Genomic DNA, 15,152 nt, shown 5'->3' with positions numbered 1-15,152 from the left:
TCTGTCTGTATTTTGAATATTAACCTCTGATTGGGTTTGTAAATGATTTGTAAATTCATTAATCATATATCCAATCAGAATGCATTGCTCTCACACTCAATGCATTGTCTTTTCATTTTGTTGATGATTTCCTTTGTTATGCAGAAGCTGATTTCAGTTTGATCTCACTTGTTTACTTTTGTTTTTGGAGTCAGATCCAAAATATTATCACCAAGACCACTGTCAAGTTTCTTACTGCCCAGTTTTCCTTCCAGGGGTTTTATGGTTTCAGGTCTTATATTCAAGTTTTTAATTCATTTTGAGTTAATTTTTGTATATGGTGTAAGACAGTACACCATATTTTTGCATGTGGCTGCACAGTGTTCCCAACACCATTTACTGAAGAGACTGTCCTTTCCATACTGTGTATTCTTGTCTCCTTTGTCATAAATTAATTGACTATATTAATAGTGGGTTTATTTCTGGGTCTCTCTTCTGTTTCACTGATTTTTGTGTTTGTTTTTTATGCCAATAAAGTACTGTTTTGATATGACAGCTTTGTAATATAGTTTGAAATTAGGGAGTATGATGGCTCCATCTTTGTTGCTCTTTCTCAAGATTATTTTGGCTTTTAGAGCTCTTTTGTGATTCCATACACATTTTAGGATTTTTTTCTATTTCTGTGAAAAATGTCAGTGGAATTTTGATAGGGATTGCACTGAATTTATGTATTGGTTTGGGTAGTATGGACATTTTAACGGTATTAATTCTTCCAATCTATTAGCATGGAATGTCTATCCATTTATTTGTGTCTTCTTCACTTTCTTTCATTAATGTCTTGTAGTTTTTGATATCCAGGTCTTCTACCTCCTTAGTTAAATTTGTTCCTGGGGCACCTGGGTGGCTCAGTGAATTGGGCCGCTGCCTTCGGCTTGGGTCATGATCTCAGGGTCCTGGGATTGAGCCCCACATCGGGCTCTCTGCTCCGCGGGGAGCCTGCTTCCTCCTCTCTCTCTGCTTCTCTCTCTGCCTGCCTCTCTGCCTACTTGTGATCTCTCTCTCTGTCAAATAAATAAATAAAATCTTTTAAAAAAATAAATAAATTTGTTCCTAAGTATTTTATTCTTTTTGATGCAAGATCATGAATTCTTTTGGGCCTGTATCCAGCTTCCTCGCCTGGTCCTTTTTCTGTTTCCAGTCTTTACCAGCTAACATTTCCCAGCATTCTGGTCCCAATTTTATTCTTTTCTAACCCTACACATCCCCCTCCCTTGGGCACATCATCAGACTGGGGACTTAAGCCCTCGGAGCACTTCATTTTTTTTTTTTTAACAGATTTTATTTATTTATTTGAGAGAGAGTATGAGAGAAAGAGGGAGAGAGCACACAAGGAGGGGGGGTGGGAAGGGGCAGAGGGAGAGGGAAGAAACAGGCTCCTCATTGAACAGGGAGCCCAAGCTGAAGGCAGAAGCTTAACCAACTGAGCCACCCAGGTGCCCCCTGAAAGCAGTTCAATTGGCCTTTAGGAGTGTGGCAGACCAGGAACTTGTCCCTTAGACCAAAACTCCTGGACATGCAAAATACCTACTCACAGAGTGAGGTGGTGTTTCCAGTCTGCTATCTGTACACTGCCCTGGCAATGGCAGTCTGTCAAGAACTGTCTTTCCAATAGTTCCCGATGGTATCCAGGAATCCAAGCTACTTTGGCCTCCAGATCCATGAGCTCAGTGGATTCCCTGCTGGTAGTCACAAAAAACTGGGGTATCAGATGTAAACAAGCCAGGGCACCAGATATATGCAAAATCTCCCTTCTAGGAAATAACACCAGTGAAGCCTGGCAGAGAGAGGGCATAAAGATGATACCTTTTGGAGGAAAAAAATAAAAATATGGTAGCCCAGGTTTTAGTGAGTCAGAGACAGAGCACAAGGATGGATAGAATCTTCCAGCACCTCCATTCCTGGAGAGAATGCCAAAACGCACCTCTCCCTCTAATGGATGCCTAAGATGAGCAAATGAATCTTCTTCACATATACTCTCTGTGGTTTTCCAAACTGCTACTTCTGAGCTGGGACCTGGAGCAAGTCTGCACTTGAGCCTTTTAAGAGCTGTTTCTCATTTCACTACAGTCCTTTGGGCCTCATGGACACAAGCCCTGGGAATCTTCGAAGCAGATGTCTTGGTGGCTCATTTCTCAAATATTCGTCTTAAGAGTAATAGTGACTGATATAATCTACAGACCCTTTACTCTTCAAGAAGCTCTGGGTTTTTGAATTCCCTCCTGACTGTGGGTTGCTGAGCTGGCAGTGGGTCTGGGGTGAGACCACATCTCACCTTCTCCAACCCTCCTGAATGCAGTCCTATTCTCTTCTGGTGGCAGAGAGAGGTGCCGCGAGTTTTCAGAGAGAAGTCTTCCCCATGTAGTTGCAGATTTAGTGTGTCTGTTGGAGGAAATGAGTTTAGGATCTTCCTGCATCCCCATGTGGACTAGCCTCCTAACACTTATTTTAGGAGCATAGGTTTGCTTTAAGGCAATGGCTGTGTCAGGGGCCAATGTGAGCATAACCTAAATCTCACCCTCGCTTATGCCTGATTTCATTCATGAGAAACATGAAGTGAACACAGAAAACTGCACCCAGCTGGACCTGGCATAGACATACACAAATCACACTCATTTAAGATGAATGGGCCAATGCTTTCAGTTACCGTGCCTCTTAAGAGCCGCCCCACCTATATCTGGTGGCACAATTTGCCCTCTGATTTCAGGCAGCCTTCCTTCTGCCACTTGGCAGTAACTCACAAGCTGCAGCCCTTCCAATGACCTCCTCCACAAGCCAGCTGCCTGTCTTTCTCAAGGAGAAGTGCCATATTTATTATATTATTCGTGTATTTCTTAATCACTTAACACAACTAAAACTTAGTTGACATTTTTATTAGGTTCCTGGGTTTTTTTTAAATATGTTACTGACCAAGTTTCTGAGTCTCGTGTCCCTACTTCCATTTTTCCAACAAGCCCTGTGCAATGATTTTTAGGAATGCAGAGGTTGCATTACAGCAGAGCTGACTCCACACCAGAGAAAAAGAAATCTGAATGAGAGGTGAGTTTCCAAGTTCTTTTCCTATTTGGGCACAAGAAAAGAGTTGGGCCCTTGACAAAGAATCAAACACAGAAACAAAAAAGAAAGGTATATTACGTCCAAGTCTTTGTTCTATCCAATGATCTTGCCTCTATGTCAGAGCCTTAACACAGACCTTAAACTTCCTTAGACTTAATTACTATCCTCTGATTAAACCTCTGGGGAAGGAAACTCCACAGTTTCCCTGGGTAATCCATTTCATTGTCTTAAACATCTTTCCTGATAATTTTCTAAGACTTGTTTAAATTGTTTCAAGTATCAAAAAGAAATTTTTATCGCGTGTTCCCAGGAAATGGAGAGAAACCTATATATTCCTATAAATATGAAAAAGAGTTTGGAAAAAGAGCTATGTACATATCCACATGGATTTATTCATTCCACTTAGACCACAAATGTTTACTGAGGAGCTACTATGCGCCACACACTGGACCCGAGCAGGAGACCAGCAAGGAGTCAAATAGACATGGTTCATGAAAGTAGCTGACTAACACACAGTAAAGAGGGCAGGTGCCAAATGAATTATCACACAGATAAATGTATCAGTGAATAATTAAGAGTCTGCTGAAAGCTGATAGCAAGAGGAACTAATTTTGTCTGGTCCTTTAAGTGAAGGCTTCTCTGAGAAATTAACATTTAAAATGAGACCTCTGTGAGGACTCTAGGTGGAGTGATTAGCAAGTGGAAAGGTCCTGAGTCACACACAGGAAGAAAGAGGAGCAGCTGAGGGTGCCTAGAGCCTGGGGATGCCTAGAACAAGGGGATGGGAGTGGCATATGATACAGGTGGAAAGAACAAAGCACAGACCAGGGGAGCATGAAGGTCGTATTAAGGACGTACAATTACATCTTGAGTAAGACAGTAACTCATTGTAAAGGTTTCATTAAGTGATTGATAGGATCTGGTTAAGATTTTGCAAAGATCATTGTCCACTATGTGGAGAAAGAAGTGAATTAAGTCTAAACAACAGAATGGGAAAATATTTAAATTGAGAATTGTGAATGCTACCAGCTTCTGGTTTAGACTGCATTTGCTACTCAAGTGGTTTTGGATAAGCCACTTAAAACCTAACTGTTTTAAGCTAGCTTCCTCTGTATATCAGGGAGAGTAAAACTGCCCAAGCCAATTTTATAGGATCACTGCGAGGAATGAGCAAAACAATGTATGGTAAAGCACTACAAAAACTTGAAAGTCCCAAATAAAAATGAGACATGGATAACTAGAATCACATAACTTATACCATCTAATGTAGTTTAGTTACTTTTGATACATTCTACAAAAAATTTAGTTTTTAATAATCCTTACATATTAAATAAACATTGTAGTTATAGATTTCTTTTAGAAAGCTGAAAAATGTATGTTTGAGTAGATCAAATTTTAATACATTTTAATGTAAGAACTGAAAGATTAATCAAACGTATCATCTGGAGTGCAGATTAACACTGTATCAGACATCTCCCCCAAAACATTATTTTTAATCCTACCACCTACTCTGATTTTAAACAGATGGCTTGATCTGTAGGGTGCCAAAACCTCAGGGATTAAAACTAAGATATTAACACTGGATTTCAAATACAGAAAGTCAATAAATACTTCTATCCTAGATCTAAGTAGGTGTGATGCTTCTAACTACATTAGTATATGACAGGCAAGGTCAGTTACATAAAACTCAAAGAATTGGGAGAAGAAAGAAGAATTTTGTTTCCTCGCTGTGAAGTTCCAGTACCACCACGCATGGTCATGTGTCAAGTGAAACATCTGCTCTAACAAGAGCCGTGCCTCCCACATAGGCTCTAAGCGTCTGTGAAAGTCCTGCTGAGTGAGTGACATGGGGCGTCAACTCATCCAGAGGTATTCTACATTGACTTAATGTTGAAGAGATACAGGATAATATACAGAAAGGTATTCACTATATGTATCCCTTTCAAAAGATTTCCCAAAATGTGTCCAAGCTATAATACTCTTGTTAAATATTTTACGATCTAAGAACCATGGGAAAAACACTAATACTCTTAGGTAATACAAGGATCTAAAAGTTACTCAGAAATGAACAGAGGCCAGTAGACAAGGTCATAGGGACTTAATGATATTTTTGGGTATTGATGAAAAAATATACGAACTCATTCAAGAAATGTGGAATCTGGCAAACAAGCCACAATGGAGGTTTTGAATTCGACTATTAGAAAAGGCAAGTACGTTTGATTTAGTGATACAAACATAAAGCATGGTAGTAAGACTCAATTCAGAACTTCAGGATGTGCTTAGATTTGCTTACTAATTGGTGTCCAGACAGCCACAGTTACTGTCATGTGTTCACCAATCAAAATCTAATGTATATGGAAACATTTTAAGATTATACAGAGACCCAGAATAACCATTCTAATTCTCTTGCTACCTACTGGGAATCTAAAACTGGCAAGTGATTTTTTTTCTTCTTCAGAGGTCCATAAACCAAACATGCATCAGCAACAAAATTAAACTGTTACGTTTTCATGAAAACTAGTTTTTAATGGAAAAACTATATTAACCAATTGACATCAAACTAATATAAAGAGGGATCTAAATTAAACTATAGTTATGACATCTAATTGTAGCTTCATTTTTACTTTTTACACAAACTGCAATGTATTTTCCCCATAAGGTTCCCTGAATTCAATATCCCCATTAGTTATGAAAGATGCAGTTATCCCAGAAGCAGAAAAACAGATAAGGAACCTAAGAATTGATTTTTTTTAAAGCCCACACTGTTGGTTGTAACAGAAGAATCAGAATCAGATTTTGAGATGCTAGGATAGAAGCAGCCCAATATACATCCGCAGTGCTGATAACATCGCCCAAGAGAGACAAAGCTTTTATTCTAACAAAAAAAGATAGAGAACTCGATTTAAAAAAAAATGTGAGAGGGTGGAAAAAATGGTGAGAGAAATAAAAGAGAGGGTGGGGGGAGAAGGGGAAGAAATTTCAAGGGTAAAGAAGACAGATGGGCACTTAGAAAGATCTTTAAAATGCCCTCAATGCTATACAGGAGCTCTGAAAAAAAAGGGGGGGGCCACAGATGAATCACTCCATAAGATTAAATTTTCTTAAACAAGAATTATGTATATGCATATGCTTATTACTTAGGAAAAGGATACAGATGTGAAATTTATGGGAGGAGTGTTTTTAGGGTGGGTTGGGTAGAAGAGCACGATAAAATGAAGGCTTGGCACGTCAAGATTGATATAGATCATAAAGGCATGTTGGAACAAATTGTAAGAAATCATGGTATCCTGTATATAAAGAGAAAATAAAGTTGTCCTTTGCTTGTAGTCAATGATCTTTATTATTTATCAATTAGAGCTACAAGTGAAGAAGAAAATAGTAATACTGCATTCACAATAGAAAGTAATGTAGTTTTGATTTTATTAGCACACATTTGAAAAAATTGGAAAGTTATATATTGATTCATTTTCCATGTTTTTCATCACTTTAAGTGTCTTGATTTTCACCATCATGATTCCCGTGATGGAATAAGCACAAGAATGGTAATCTGGGTTATTACCTTTTTGGTTCTTCTATTACCTGGCTATGCAACTTTGGGAAATACAATTATCCTCTTTGGGCCTCCTTTTAAAATGCTATGGTCCCTTTCAACTCTCACATTTTATCTACCCATGAAATTAGCCATAAGCACAGTGATGGGGTTTAGGACACCTTCCTCCAAAATACGGCAACCTGCCATATTGAATACCTTCAGCTAAAGGAGTCTGAGAAAACATGAGAAGCAGAAATGTCTCTCTGACCTCTCCTTTCCCTGCAACAGGTCATTAAACTCTCATGTGAGAAGTGCCCTTCCTATGACACAGGAGGAAAGAAGGCATTCTTATCACCAGAGATGGGAAATTGGGGACCAAGAAATCTATTAAAGAAAAAAAAAAAACAACTTAGAAAACTCATCCTTACCTTCCTAATGGTGTCACCTAATATCAACCCCTCCATCTTGTCAATTCTGCACAAATTGATTATTTCTTTATCTAAAAGATGTAAAAGCCTCCTGCTCTGGTTACTTCTCTGGGTCTTCATTCTCTTGGGAAGGCTTCCATATACATGTAAAAGCTCAGAAAAAAGTATGCTTCTCTCTTATAATCTATCTCATATCAGTTTAACTCTTAGGCCCAGCCGGAGACCCAAAGAGGGTAAAGAAGAATTTTTCCTCCCCGACAGCAGTAAGAAAAACATAGTTACTAATGGGATGATGGGTAGAATGAGACAAAACATGTCTTTAAGCTGGCGAGGGTATACATACATTGAAGATGTTATAATAAGGATCTCATTTGGTAATGATGAAGGAGACTGGCATCCTGGATGGAGACCTAGGTGGGTGAAGCTGTGGATTTAAGAGGCTAAGGGCGTGGTTTCTTTGGCTAGTGTAAAACAGGCAAAGAAATTTTAAAAAGAACATCGGGCATCACAGGATGGGGAAGAGAGGTGCTAAAATGCAGACCCCAGAGGTACTGGATTTAATTTGATTCCCAAACAACTGCAGGTCTCAGTAGATCTTGAGGAGAATGACAGAATCTAAATGATGTTTGAGCAAGATAATTTTTCCTCAGGGTAGACTCCGGAAATGAAGGACTACCTTAACAGGGACAAGCAGAAACTGTTCCTTTTTTATTACTGCCATTCATTAGCAATGGTTCTTTGAGTTGGAAAGAGCCTTTCCACGGGGTTTTCTGGCTCACTGCCTTTCTGACTTCAACAAGCTTCTCAGAAAGCCATTTTCTCCCCAGCCTGTGAGTATCTGATCATTACAGGGACTGACCAAGGAGAGCAAGACATTGAGAAATAAACCAAATGAGTAGTAAGCTTGTTATCCATGGTCAACTGCCTAATTCAGATGCATTCTTTCCTTTACCCCAATCATTTCCTTGAGTTTGTTTGGTCAAAAGGTTCAATTCTCAGCTTTACTTAGAAAACAGCTTCATTTACCCTTACCACTGGGTCCTTTCACAAGAAATCACTGGCTCCTTCTTTTCCCCTGGTCACAAATCTTTCTCTGTTGTCATGTTAATTGATTACAATTAACAGTAGCTATTAATTATTCTATCCCTTTAGGAATTCTCAGAAGTCAGTTTTATTAAGTGCCATCCCACTTGATGGAAATCCTAAGTATTCTTTTCTGTTCTGTGGATACAGTATATTTTATATAAGGAAGGGGGAGGATTTTAGTTCTTTGAGGATTTTTACTTCCAGTTCTCTGCCCTGAACCAATCTTTGGTCTTTAGAATGGCCTTAGATTTATTTATTCCCGAATTCACCCCCACTCTGTTCCTTTTCTATCTGCTCCCCACTGTCCAGTAGAAAAATGAATGATATCTCCAGCAGATATTGTTTCCATTTCAAAATCCAAGTCATTGCATTTCTCATTTTGTTCCTTATTATGGAGGATTCCAAGATCTTGTATTCTTTTTTCCAAACTCCAATCTTGAACTTCAGCTACATTTATTAGGAAGGTTAGCACTTGTTATATCTTCTCCACTGCCCACCTCATTTAGTCCACACATTGGTGCTCCAAATATTCAACTTAACTTTTTTTTTCCACATGATGTCATATATTTTACTAAGCACTTCATATGGAATCATCAGCACCTGGCTCTTCAAAAAGCATGCTTTACTTAAGGCAGGCATTGAGCCCTGCACTTGGTAATGAAACTCTAGAATATTAGCATATCTAGAGTGAGCATTCCAGAAGTGTTCAATATACTCTTGCTGAGTTAAACTGAATTCTCTTGACCTCACACTACTCCTTTCCCTCAGCCAGCTCTAGGTTTGCAAAATTTTTATCAGTGACAATTTTCAGTCTTTGCTCACTCTGAAGTTTATATGATGACGTTTTCTTTGGTTTAGAAGTCCCACAGACATACTTCACCCTGTCTGTCGTTCCTTCCCTTACACTGGCTATGTTTTACCCTCTCCCAACAGCCCGCCGAATGTAATCCAAAACTTTATATTCAAATCCCTTATCTGCTTAGTCACTTTCTCCTTAACTAGTAAGTAAAAAAATTTCTTTTCTTAGAGGATTTGCAATGACTTCCTTTAAAAGCATTTATAATTCCATTATTTTAGTATAGCACATTTTACTGCTCTTTTTGTTCATCCTACTAGATTTTACAGAATTGTAGGAGGAACAAAAACCATTCAGATGAAGATCCTTCTTTTTCCTCTATGACTGGAATCCTTATATTCCTGTCTTTCTTCAGTGAATGGGTGTAATTACGTGTATGGCAAATTAAAGTATTTGCTATGATAATTGTTCATTCTTCTAAAATAGGAGAATAATTATAATGTCAACAACAGACTGTTCAAGGTACTACTGGAACTTTCATTTTAAATCTGCTGAAAATGGCTTACAGGACATCCTCTCAGTAATTAATATTAATTTCTCACAAATACTTATTATTCATTTGGAAAACACGCTAGAATACCTTCTTAATCCCATTTCACTGCGGAAATGTCTCTTCATTTTTTTTTTTTTTTTGAAACAAAGCCCTGAGAATACCTGGATTGGTTTTTTTACATAGCCAGCTTCCATCATTTTATCATACTAGATTATATTAGAAACCTGAAATTTTATAACAACATGATTTTTAGCAGACTGCCTTATCCTTGTTAGCAAATGCAAACTTTCACATTCTATCATTCCATTAAAGGTCAACTATAATATATAAAAGATCAACGTGGAACTAATCATAAGTTTTGGTTCACTGCTTTAGTATTTCATTTCACAGTTACCAAAGTTAGAAGAAATTGAAAATATTATTTATTGAATAATTAGAGCTTTGTTATTTGAGGAGGTAAGGCCAAAAGGAATATCATCTTTATGCAGAAATCATTAAAGGCTTGTAAATAAGTTGAGTGAGTATAGTTAATCCATAGGAAAAGAAAATGTATATTCTTAAAAGACAATCTGAGTATCTCTTTTAAAAGAACACTGACCCCTTGGTTAATCACATAAGTGGAAGGGAAGATTATAGTAGATAATCTCAGCTTCTAAGTGGTAGGATATGGTCACAAGAAGAAGAAAGAGGAAACAGGGCCCCACATTATACAAATAATAGTCATGAAAAATAGGCCAATATAGATTATAGTTACCACTAACAGAACATCTGTGACACGGCTGGGTGTCAAAAACCTCATACGAGAAATCATGATTGTAGGTCTTTTGTGTGTAGTTTAAGTGAGCAACAGCAATGTGTTTTCAGGTGCCCTTTTTGTAATTTTCTGGCTTCTCTCCAGCTGCCACTCCTGGCTGCATGTCTAGCCCTCTCTCACTTGCAAGCGGTCTCACTCGCACAGCTTACCCAGACTTGAAGGAGTGCAATTAAGCTGTACATCTAGGATTCCATGCAGACATGTTAATGTCTGTCGCTTCCTGTAGGTCTTACAATTTTAGGGAAATGGAAGTGTTCAGACTTGGAAAGGCACTTAGCTTATTAAGTCCGACTGTGGTCTTAAAGGTGCTAACCACAGAAAAAAACAGACTACCCTCTGTCTTTATCACTATGCACAGAAGATTGAACCTCCTTTGGGAAGCCTCCCCTCCCAGAGAGTTGAGGGAAGGAGTGGGTTTTCAAGAACTTGTTGGACTTTTCCATCTGAACCAGTAGGAATGATAGGCAAAACTTGAGTTTACCTTTATAAATTACTTTCCCTGGCAATATAAACCTTTATATATAGGCTCAAAATTAAACCCCTACATGAACATGGAAAAGCAACCAGTAAGACCATAAAACACTTTAATCATTATTATATTAGTATACTAAAAATCCCTCGTACAAAATTTTGTCTTGTTCTTTGGGGAGTAACATTATCAAAAGCTAAGTTTTTTTAGGAAGCCTTGAATGTTATGAAATGTGATTCCTTCATTTTTATTGGTATAGGATATTGGTACATGGCTCTACAAGTGTATGTGTTTGTATAGACTAGAAATACCAGAATTTTCGAACAAACAAATGGTTTCAACATGTACAAAGCAAATGTTTCCAAGTAGTGAGATTTAACAGCCATTAATGACCATGGTCAAGAAAAACACATGTGCCATTACACAGGCATGCCATTTATCACATCTAATACCTACAACAGCAGCTATCACCTCTTGGACCAGGAGGAATTACACAGAGTCCACAAATTACAAAGGGTTCAGTATACTGAATGTTACTTATAGCAATTATTGAATACATAAAAGCACTGTTGTAACACAGAGCATCTGTGGCTTTATTTCGTTTTACGTTTTTTTTATGTAGAAAGGATTCATCTACTCAACAATATTGTAGCCACTAGCATTAAATTCAAACCATGGCTAGTGCTGCATCCCCAATGATGTGAAAACAAGGAAACACAGATATACATTTTTTTTTAAAGATTTTTATTTTATTTATTTGACAGAGAGAGAGATCACAAGTAGGCAGAGAGGCAGGCAGAGAGAGAGGAGGAAGCAGGCTCCCCGCAGAGCAGAGAGCCCGATGCGGGACTCGATCCCAGAACCCTGAGATCATGACCTGAGTCGAAGGCAGCGGCTTAATCCACTGAGCCACCCAGGCGCCCCCATTTTTTTTTAATATTTTTTATTTATTTGACAGAGAGAAATCACAACTAGGCAGAGAGGCAGGCAGAGAGAGAGGAGGAAGCAGGCTCCCTGCAGAGCAGAGAGCCTGATGTGGGGCTCGATCCCAGGACTCTGGGATCATGACCTGAGCTGAAGGCAGAGGCTTTAACCCACTGAGCCACCCAGGCGCCCCCAGATATACATTTAAAGAGCACCTGCCTAGTTCTGGAGAAAGTACGAAAGAAATTCTAGGGAAAAAACAAGGGAATGAAAAGAAAAAAAAAGGGGAATATTCTTTGCATCATAATTAAGAAGAATTGATGAATTCTGACTGGTTGTTCTAAGCACTTTTCATATACTATCCACTGGATTTTTCACAAAATTAGACAGGAGGCACTATTTCCAAAGTATTTTTTTTTTTTTAAAGAATTTAATGCCACAGGAAATAAATGGCAAAGTCAGAGTTCAAACTCAGGCAACCTGATTCCAGGGTCATAGAGCTTGCTTGACTGCCTCTCCTTAAAAGTACCAAGGTGTTTCTTTCCTGGTCTAGTAAACTTTCACCTCAACTGGTGAAACAACTATCATTAAGTTCTTCCCTTTCCAAAGGCCTATTAGAGATTGTGTGATATGAGAAAGGTCTAAGAGATAGTCTTAAAATAGAGACAGATTGTCTTTGTCAGTAAGAATATTGTAATGTGGTAGGACCAAGATTATCATATACCAAATAATTAGCTGGCAAACCACAACTACCTATAGCAAGGGTTGGCAAAATTTTTCTGTAAGGGACCAGATGGTAAATATTTCAGGCTTTATGGGCCATATAACCCCCGTAGCAACTACTCAGTTCTGCCCTTGGAGACATAGACAATACGTTAACAGATGGGTGTGGATGTACTTCAATAAAACTCTTTTATAAAAACAGGGAGGGTGTGGGGCAGCTCAGACATAATCTGTGGACCCTTAATCAAGATTACCCATTGACACCTCATGAAAACAAACCAATTCTAATCTTCCATTTCCCAGGAGGTAGTATTTCTTTTATCCAAAATTCATAAAATCCTCAGAAGTCTTATTGTTGAGAAACAAACACAATTTGATATACCTTCCCCAAAATGTAATGAAAATGTAGCCAGTGTTGACAATCAAAAATAAAGGAAGGGAGGGGCACCTGGGTGGCTCAGTGGGTTAAAACCTCTGCCTTCGGCTCAGGCCATGATCCCAGGGTCCTGGGATGGAGCCCCGCGTCATCGGGCTCTCTGCTCAGCAGGGAGCCTGTTTCCTGGAGCCTGCTTCCTCCTCTCTCTGCCTGCCTCTCTGCCTGCTTGTGATCTCTCCCTCTGTCAAATAAATAAATAAAATCTTTAAAAAAACAAAAAAAAAAGGAAGGGAGTTGAGGGAAATTGGAAGGGGAGATGAACCATGAGAGACTATGGACTCTGAAAAACAACCTGAAGGTTTTGAAGGGGCAGGGCGTAGGAGGTTGGGGGAACCAGGTGGGGGGTAATAGGGAGGGCACATATTTCATGGAGCACTGGGTGTGGTGTAAAAACAATGAATACTGTTACACTGAAAAGAAATAAAAAAAATAAAAATAAATAAGTAAATAAATAAGTTTAGATTTTCCAGAAAAGGTAATCTTTTAGCAATTCTTGAAATCATGTAATATTTGTATTTGTCAGGATGATATGAACAAGTCTCTTATCTCTTATCTCTTGTGATTATATCTCCATACAAAGGCACTAGTTTTGTTACACACAGAATTACACTTGGTGCTGAACCATTAGCCACTGTCTCTTCTTTTTTTTTAAGATTTTATTTATTTATTTGACAGAGAGAGAGATCACAAGCAGGCAGAGAGGCAGGCAGAGAGAGAGGAGGAAGCAGGCTCCCTGCGGAGCAGAGAGCCCGATGCGGGGCTCGATCCCAGGACCCTGAGATCATGACCTGAGCTGAAGGCAGAGGCTTAATCCACTGAGCCACCCAGGCGCCCCGCCACTGTCTCTTCTTATTCTCAGTTAGGAAGAGATACTCCCCCAACTCCCTTGGAGAGAGAATAGAGTCTATAGCCATTTGCTGCCAGTGCTGTTTAGGGTAAACAATGATTCAAGTTAGTTTAATTCAACAATTTACAAAGGACCTACTTTATGACAAACTAATATTAGCATTTGATAATTCTGATATTAGTCATAACATATGTACAGATAAATTAGTTGTAGAGGTAAACACCTAATTTCTCTTTATATCAAGAGTCTATGAGATTTAATGTTGATGGGAGCTGGCATCTTTAAATGCTTTTCTATCATATATTCTCAGATGCTGAAATAAAATTTAGGTCTAGCCACTCATTAAAATCAAACAACTCAGTGTACAGTAGTGCAGTATGTAGTAATATAGTATATAGATGACAGGTTTAGCAGAATACTTATTGGTCCCTCTCTCTACCAAAAGTTTTCTATTTCCTATGTGCTAAGTAAGTCACTCTCCAGCTTAGCCACTGAGTCTTCATAACGTCTAAATTGGCTTAGGAGACAAAGAGTTAAGCTTGCCATCTAGAATTGTGTAGCCCTTAGGTTGTGCCACTTTTATGGATCATCTAACTCCCCAGATTGGGTGCTTAGTTCATATTTTAAAGACTTCAAAACTTCAAACATCCTTTTGTCTGTCCCTCATTGATTGCTGCTCAACTAAATGTTTTTCGCTCTGGGAATAATAGTTTCTCGCAAAGATAAACCCAGGCCCTGACAAAGAACTCCGCAGCGTACCGCAGCTTTCCTGAGAGTGGCCAGCAGGAAAAACTACTACCTCCAAGAATTGGGGGGGGGGGGGGGGGAAGATCACACTGACTCCAGTACTGATGCAATTTTTATAAGTCTCTTAGCGTTGAATCATTCCATTGTAAAAAAAAAAAAAACTTTATTAAATTAGCTATCAGATGGCAAGCTTTCTGAGAATAACAATTAAGATGGCTTTGTCCTTTATTCCTTTATTACTGTTTCAAATCACTGCAACCATGCTGCTCATGTTCATTTTTATATCTTCTCTGGTGACAAAGTTATGAAAGGGCAGTTGCTAGATAAAGTGGGGGTACACAGTGTAAACGACGATGACTTTGCATTTTGTGGGACAACAGTCTCAGAACAGTTTTTAAAAAGCAGTTGTTGAAAAAAATAAATAAATAAAATAAAAAGTAGTCGTCGTAATTTTAGACCCCAAACGCAAAGCATGATTTTATATGGGGCTTTTATGTTACCCGCTCTAAGCTGTGAGTTCCTGGCTTTTTGGACATCTGACCTCTAATTACTTGTCCATCATGTGCTCCCCCAACACAAGCTGCAGCGGGAATCCACAGAAGATGAGAAGCATGCCCGCTAATGGAACATACAACATGTACACTGTGCAACTCCAATACAAAATTCCTAAAGCATATAATACCCTTTTCCATTAATAAGTACTT

General features: G+C 38.6%; 1 protein-coding gene across 6 annotated transcripts in view; it reads right to left on the bottom strand.

Moving 5' to 3' along the window:
- Window positions 1–15,152, bottom strand: part of NCKAP5 (NCK associated protein 5) — a 977,613-nt gene that overhangs the window by 442,774 nt on the left and 519,687 nt on the right. The gene's annotated exons all lie outside the window — the stretch shown is intronic.

The sequence above is a fragment of the Meles meles genome, chromosome 9, assembly GCF_922984935.1.
Source record: "Meles meles chromosome 9, mMelMel3.1 paternal haplotype, whole genome shotgun sequence".
NCBI lineage: Eukaryota > Metazoa > Chordata > Mammalia > Carnivora > Mustelidae > Meles > Meles meles.
Note: the sequence above shows the minus strand (reverse complement) of the source record. Positions and strands in the feature narration are given on the sequence as shown.